We start from the raw sequence: 8,240 nt of genomic DNA on the forward strand, positions 1-8,240 counted from the left end.
TACATATAATCGTATATTCTGCACAATAATTCTGCCTTCTGGTGTAGCAATAATAACCACAGTGTTTAACAAATAATAACAGTCCGTTTTACCAAATCATTTCTCATCCCCCGTCAAATAAGCTAGGTCTTAGGATGTGTGCCTCTGATGCTGCAAAACATTATCCACATGCACGCTATCAGCGCGCTGCAATTTTCTTGGTACAGCGTTAGACAGTGTGGGAGGGGATTGTATGGGAAAAGGGCTCATTGATAATGGTGCATACAAGTGCAGTACTGTCACAAATGTTAGCAAAAAGCTGTTGTTCGGTAGACTCCTACATATACCTGAAATTCAGCATTTAAATAGTGAGTCGTGTAGAACACATAGACAAAAGTGTTAAAACAGTTAAAGTAACACGCGCGTTCTGTTACTTTACATCAGCCAATCTTTAAACAGAACGCAGAGCCCTGCATTCCTTTCCTGTTGTAAACAACACAATCACTTCCTCCAGTATGTAGATAGAAGTGTGGAGTGAGTGCAGGCGAGCTTGATTATCGACTGTTTACACTGATGTTATTTAGACTTGTTTATGTCTAACTTCACAATGTCAATTGACCAAACAGGTAAGAGCAGCATACAGGCCCCGTGTAGCTCAGTTGTTAGAGCATGGCGCTTGCAACGCCAGGGTTTTGGGTTCGATTCCCACGGGGGACCAGTATGAAAATGTATGCACTCACTAACTGTAAGTCGCTCTGGATAAGAGCGTCTGCTAAATGACTAAAATGTAAATGTGAATAAGTCTACGAAGTAGCATAACTAAGCAACTGCCCCCTAGCAAGCCATCTAAACTTACAGGTAAAAGTGCACAACTAAAATTTGGCTAACTAACAAACTTGCTAGCTAAAATGTTAACAAATTATAATATGTCACTGACTTTGGTGTTATTGTTGCCATACCTCTTTGAAGTTTGAAGCACATACTTAATACATAGGCCTACACAAATTTGTCACGACTTCCTCCGAAGCTGCCTCCTCTCCTTGTTCGGGCAGGCTTCGGCGTTCGTTGTCTCCGGCCTTCTAGCCACTGCCGCTCCTCATCTCATCCTTCCATTTGTTTTGTCTTGTTTATTACACACACCTGGTTCATATCCCCTCATTAGTATGTGTATAAGTGTTCTTCAGCAGCTGGGTCCGGGTGGAACGAGCGGGCCCTCATCGACCACTTCCGGTGCCATCTGCGGGTGCCATCTGAAGGGAGCTGACCTGCCGGGACACCATGTTGTCCTTCAATCAACTGGTGGACATGGCCATCCGCTTGGACAACCTGCTGGCGGCCAGAGGACGTCCTGGAGGGGGTCTGCCCGTTCCAACCCCGCCCGACTCGGATCATGAGCTGATGGAGCTGGGTGGAGCAGAGATCCAAGAGAGTGGAGGACGACAGCGCCGGTGTCACTCTGGTGGCACGAGAGGACATTTCACCGCACGATGTCGTCAGCGTTCTTTTGGGTCTGGAGGCGGCAGGCAGGGCACTCTCGCGTCACCCCATGTATCGAACACCCACACTCGTTTAGAGCCCTCTGCTGCGCACTGTACCCTACCCATCCACTTTCCTGATTACATTGTAGTTCCCCAGTGTAAGGCGCTAGTCGATTCAGGCGCAGCTGGGAACTTTATGGACAGGTCATTTTCACACAATCTAGGCATTTCATTGGTTCCCCTATCTATTCCACTCCCCATCAGAGCACTTGACAGTCGACCATTAGGGTCTGGGTTTGTTAGGGAAGTTACAGCACCAGTCACTATGGTTACCCACGAGACTCATCACGAGCAAGTCACTTTTGTTTTACTATTGAGTCTCCTGCTTTCCCTGTTGTATTAGGTATTCCTTGGTTAGCACTCCACAACCCCACCTTTTCATGGCCGCAGAGGGTTCTCACGGGGTGGTCGCGAGAGTGTCAGGGTAGGTGTCTCGGTGTTTCTGACGGTGCAACCACGGTGTAAAGTCCAGACAGTACCTCCACCGTGCGCATTCCAAAATGCAGGTGACCAAGTTACCACCTTATCGGGCGGGGGATTGCACGAGAAACCTCCGGGTAGGCGCTGTGCCTCCCAGGAGTCATGTGTATCCCCTGTCACAGGCTGAAACGGAGGCTATGGAGACATACGTCACCGAGTCCCTGTGCCAGGGGTTTATACGTCCCTCCACTTTGCCCGCCTCCTTAAGTTTATTTTTTGTGAAGAAGAAAGACGGCGGACTGCGCCCTTGCATTGATTATCGATCACTGAACAAGGAGACGATACGATTTAGTTATCCTCTCCCCCTCATTCCTTCAGTGATCGAGTCAATGCATGGGGTGCGCTTCTTTACCAAATTAGATCTCCGGACTGCGTACAACCTGGTGTGTGTCCGAGAGGGGGACGAGTGGAAGACAGAATTCAGCACAACCACGGGGCATTATGAATACCTGGTGATGCCTTACGGTTTGATGAATGCTCCATCCATCTTCCAGTCCTTTGTGAACGAGGTGTTTCGGGACATGCTTGGTCGCGGTGTAGTGGTCTACATCGATGACATTCTGGTGTATTCCGCTACGTGCGCCGAGCATGTGTCCCTGGTTCGCAAAGTGCTGGCCCGACTGTTGGAAAATGACCTTTATGCCAAGGCAGAAAAGTGTCTGTTTTTCCAACAGTCCGTCTCCTTCCTCGGATACCGCATTACCAGCTCAGGTGTGGAGATGGAGGGAGATCGCATTTCAGCCGTGCGTAATTGGCCGACTCCAACCACGGTAAAGGAGGTGCAGTGCTTTATTGGCTTTGCCAACTACTACCGGAGGTTTATCTGGGGCTTTGGCAAGGTCGCAGCTCCCATCACATCTCTGTTGAAGGGTGGGCCGTCCCGGCTCCGCTGGTCTGCTGAGATTGACAGGGCCTTCAGTAACCTGAGGGGTCTGTTCACCTCAGCCCCGGTACTGGCCCACCCCGATCCATCACTACTGTTCGTAGTGGAGGTGGATGCGTCCCAGGTAGGGATAGGCGCTGTCCTATCTCAACGCTCGGGCACGCCACCCAAGCTCTGCCCCTGTGCCTTCTTCTCCAAGAAGCTCAGCCCGGCAGAGCAGAACTACGACGTTGGTGATCGGGAGCTGTTGGCTGTTGTCCGAGCTCTGACTGTGTGGAGGCACTGGCTCGAAGGGGTGAAACACCCTTTCCTCATCTGGACGGACCACCGTAACCTGGAGTACATCCGGGCAGCGAGGAGGCTGAACCCTCGCCAGGCCAGGTGGGCCCTATTCTTCACCCGGTTTGATTTCACTCTATCATACATCCTGGGTACGAAGAACTTGAAGGCTGTACGACACAGAGGAGAGGCCCAGAGACAACATCCCCATACTCCCAGCCTCCTGCATTGTGGCTCCAGTAGTATGGGTGATGGACGTGGATATAGAGCAGGCGTTATGCACAGAGCCATCTCCACCTCAGTGTCCAGCTGGGCTGCAGTACGTGCCTGCTCTTGTCCGTGACCGTCTGATCTATTGGGCAAACACGTCCCCCTCCTCTGGTCACCTAGGTATCAGTCGTACAGTGCGCTGCCTGACCAGAAAGTGCTGGTGGCCTACCTTGACTAAGGACGTGAGGGTGTAGAGTTGAAGTCGGAAGTTTACATACACCTTAGCCAAATAGATTTAAACTCAGTTTTTCACAATTCCTGACATTTAATCCTAGTAAAAAGTCCCTGTTTTAGGTCTGTTACCACTTTATTTTAAGAATGTTAAATGTCAGAATAATAGTAGAGAGAATTATTTATTTCCAGCTTTTATTTATTTCATCACATTCACAGTGGGTCAGAAGTTTACATACACTCAATTAGTATTTGGTAGCATTGCCTTTAAATTGTTTAACTTGGGTCTGTCACGTTCGTTGAGTACAGGATTGGACCAAGGTGCAGCGTGGTATGCGTACATGTTCGTTTATTGAATAAACACCCAACAAAACGACAAAAGCAACGTAACGTGAAGTTCTAAAGGCTAACATCATACAAGCCAAACAGACAGAAACAAGATCCCACAACATAGGTAGGCAACATGGCTGCCTAAATATGATCCCCAATCAGAGACAACGATCGACAGTCCTCCCACGATGCACCAAGCCCTGTCTGGACCCTGGTGTGGGAGGCCCCGACCCTGGAGAGGACTAGGCACCGGTGGAGCGGACTGCTCTGGCACTGGAGTGGAGCAGTTGACCGGAGCTGGACTAGGCACCGGTGGAGCGGACTGCTCTGGCACCAGCCGTACCGGGCTGGGGCCACACTCCACTGGTCTGGTGCGAGGAACAGGCATGGGCCGCACCGGGCTGGGAACACGCACCACTGGTTTGGTGCGAGGAGCAGGCATGGGCCGGGCCGGACTGGAGACACGCACCACTGGTTTGGTGCGAGGAGCAGGCACGGGCCGTACCGGACTGGAAACACACACCACTGGTTTGGTGCGAGGAGCAGACCTGGGCCGTGCCGGACTGGATACACACCACTGGTTCGGTGCGAGGAGCAGGAACGGGCCGTACCGGACTGGATACACGCACCACTGGTTGGGTGCGGGGAGCAGGTACGGGCCGTACAGGACTGGATACACGCACCACTGTTTGGGTGCGGGGAGCAGTTACGGGGCGTACCGGGCTTGGGAGGCGCACTGGTGACACAGTGCGTAGGACTGGCGCAGGATATACTGGACCGAGGAGGCGTACTGGAGACCAGGAGCGTTGAGCCGGCACAACCCGTCCTGGCTGGATGCCCACTTTCGCACGGCACATGCGGGTCGCTGGCACAGGACGCACTAGGCTGTGAATGCGCACTGGCGACACAGTGCGTAGGACTGGTGCAGGATATACTGGACCAAGGAGGCGTACTGGAGACCAGGAGCGTTGAGCCGGCACAACCCGTCCTGGCTGGATGCCCACTTTCGCACGGCACGTGCGGGGCGCTGGCACAGGACGCACTGGGCTGTGAAGGCGCACTGGCGACACAGTGCGTATCTACGCATAACTTGGTTCCACAATGAACACACGCTCCTTACAGCGAGTGTGGGTAGCTGGCTCTGCTAACCTCTGCTCTAATGACTGAGCTCTCTGCTGCTGGAGGGTTAATTCCTCTCTCAGCTTCTCTTGTTGCCTGGCCAGCTCCTCTCTCCGTGCAACCATTGACTCCTTCTCCCTAAGGGCCTCCTGCAGCGCCTCCTCTTGAAGGGAGCTCTCCTGCTCTATCTTCGCGATCAGCCCCCGTAAGGTGGTTGCCTCTTCTTTCAGAGTGCTAATCTGCAGGTCTCTCCGAGCCTCCTGCTGCTTAGCCAACCACCCCGTGTGCCCCCCCACCCCCCCAAATTTTAGTTTTTTTCTTGAGGTTGCCTCTCGGGCTTCCTTAGCGGTCGGCTGGGCTTCTACCTCTCCTACCTGGGCTTCTACCTTCACCCAGGGTCCTTTACCAGCAAATATCTCCTCCCAAGACCACATCTTCCCCACCTGTGTCCAGGGTGTTTGCTCCTCCTGGGCACGCTGCTTGGTCCGTTGGTGGTGGGATCTTCTGTCACGTTCGTTGATGTTACGCACTCCTCTCGGAAGAGGGAACGCAACACCCTGCTACTACTCAACTCTCCGTGGTGTGAAAGAGGTATGGGACTGTAGGTGTGAGTAATGATGACAAAAGGCAGAGAATACCGTTAACAGGGAATTTATTCCTTCGCACGGTAAGTTTGGGGAAAAGGGGCTGGACGGAACCAAAGCAAAGAAAGTAAATGTCGAAGCCCCCCTCTCCTACCTTACCTGCCTACCCACTACTTACTTAACTAGCACCACCTGGTCTACTAACCAAAATACAGGGGATGGTCCGCCCAGGTCTTTCCTAGTGTGCATAGACAGTAAACTTCTACGGGTAATGTATGCCCGCGGGCCTCTTGCTTAAGCACTCCCTAGGTGCCTTCCCCTTCCCCCCTTGGGAACAAATTAAACAAAATAACACAAACTGGTTCACAACAAAACAGGATTGGAACAAGTTGCAGCGTGGTATGCGTACATGTTCGTTTATTGAATAAACACCGAACAAAACAACTAAAGCAATGTAACGTGAAGTTCTAAAGGCTAACATCAAACAAGCCAAACACACAGAAACAAGATCCCACAACATAGGTAGGCAACATGGCTGCCTAAGTATGATCCCCAATCAGAGACAACGATCGACAGCTGCCTCTGATTGGGAACCACACCCGGCCAACATAGAAATACAAAACATAGATATTCACATACATAGATATTCACACCCTGACCAAACCAACTAGCGAACTCTATGTCAGGGCGTGACAGGGTCAAACATTTTGGGTAGCCTTCCACAAGCTTCCCACAATAAGTTGGGTGAATTTTGGCCCATTCCTCCTGACAGAGTTGGTGTAACTGAGTCAGGTTTGTAGGCCTCCTTGCTCGCACACGCTTTTTCAGTTCTGCCCACAGATTTTCTATAGGATTGAGGTCAGGGCTTTGTGATGGCCACTCCAATACCTTGACTTTGTTGTCCTTAAGCCATTTTGCCAAAACTTTGGAAGTATGCTTGGGGTCATTGTCCATTTGGAAGACCCATTTGCGACCAAGCTTTAACTTCCTGACTGATGTCGCTTCAATATATCCACATAATTTTCCTTCCTCATGATGCCATCTATTTTGTAAAGTGCACCAGACACTCCTGCAGCAAAGCACCCCCACAGCATGATGCTGCCACCCCCGTGCTTCACGGTTGGGATGGTATTCTTCGGCTTGCAAGCGACCCCCTTTTTCCTCCAAACATAATAATGGTCATTATGGGCAAACAGTTTTAATTTTGTTTCATCAGGCCAGAGGACATTTCTCAAAAAAGTACGATCTTTGTCCCCATGTGCAGTTGCAAACCTTAGTCTGGCTTTTTTATGGCGGTTTTGGAGCAGTGGCTTCTGCCTTGCTGAGCGGCCTTTCAGGTTATGTCGATATAGGACTCGTTTTACTGTGGATATAGATACATTTGTACCTGTTTCCTCCAGAATCTTCACAAGGTCCTTTGCTGTTGTTCTGGGATTGACTTGCACTTTTCGCACCAAAGTACGTTCATCTCTAGGCGACAGAACACGTCTCCTTCCTGAGCGGTGTGATGGCTGCATAGTCCCATGGTGTTTATACTTGCGTACTATTGTTTGTACAGACAAACGTGGTACCTTCAGGCATTTGGAAATTGCTCCCAAGGAAGAACCAGACTTGTGGAGGTCTACAATTTTCTTTCTGAGGTCTTGGCTGATTTCTTTAGATTTCCCATGATGTCAAGCAAAGAGGCACTGAGTATGAAGGTAGGCCTTGAAATACATCCACAGGTACACTTCCAATTGACTCAAATTATGTCAATTAGCCTATCAGAAGCTTCTAAAGCCATGACATCATTTTCTGGAATTTTCCAAGCTGTATAAAGGCACAGTCAACTTAGTGTATGTAAACTTCTGACCCACTGGAATTGTGATACAGTGAATTATAAGTGAAATAATCTGTCTGTAAACAATTGTTGGAAAAATTACTTGAGTCATGCACAAAGTAGATGTCCTAACCGACTTGCCAAAACTATAGTTTGTTAACAAGAAATGTGTGGAGTGGTTGAAAAACGAGTTTTAATGACTCCAACCTAAGTGTATGTAAACTTCTGACTTCAACTGTAGGTAGCCTTCCCACACTGTATCTGTGAGCTGTAGGCTAGAGCGCATGTGCCAAGACCAGAGTGGGCACTTTTGCTATATAACGCAACAGTTTTTGTGACAAAACCATCAGTAGAGCTGAAAATGTGATGGAAACCCATCTAACTTGTATTTTTCATTCGGTACATGGGAATTTAACCGCAAAGGTTTTTTTTAATGTGCACTACGCCATCACGCAAAGCCTTTTATCTGCAAAAAGTCAATTTGATGCAAACACATCTCTGGTGGGAAAATGTGCACATTGTTTTATGCAGATTTTAGAATATTCGCATGAAAATCTGTCGCAAATTGGATGGAAACCTAGCTATAAAAAGAAATCAAGCTAGCTAACTAGCAAATTTACATCAACATCAATAGCTAGGTTTCCATCCAATTGGCGACATATTTTCATGCAAATATTCTAAAATCATCATAAAGAAAATATGCGCATTGTCCCACCAGTGGTGTGTTTCCTCCAAATGGACTTGTTGCAGATAGTAATCAGTGCGTGATGACGTAGTGCACACAAAAT

The sequence above is a fragment of the Coregonus lavaretus genome (assembly GCF_964263955.1).
Source record: "Coregonus lavaretus genome assembly, chromosome: 21".
Taxonomy (NCBI): domain Eukaryota; kingdom Metazoa; phylum Chordata; class Actinopteri; order Salmoniformes; family Salmonidae; genus Coregonus; species Coregonus lavaretus.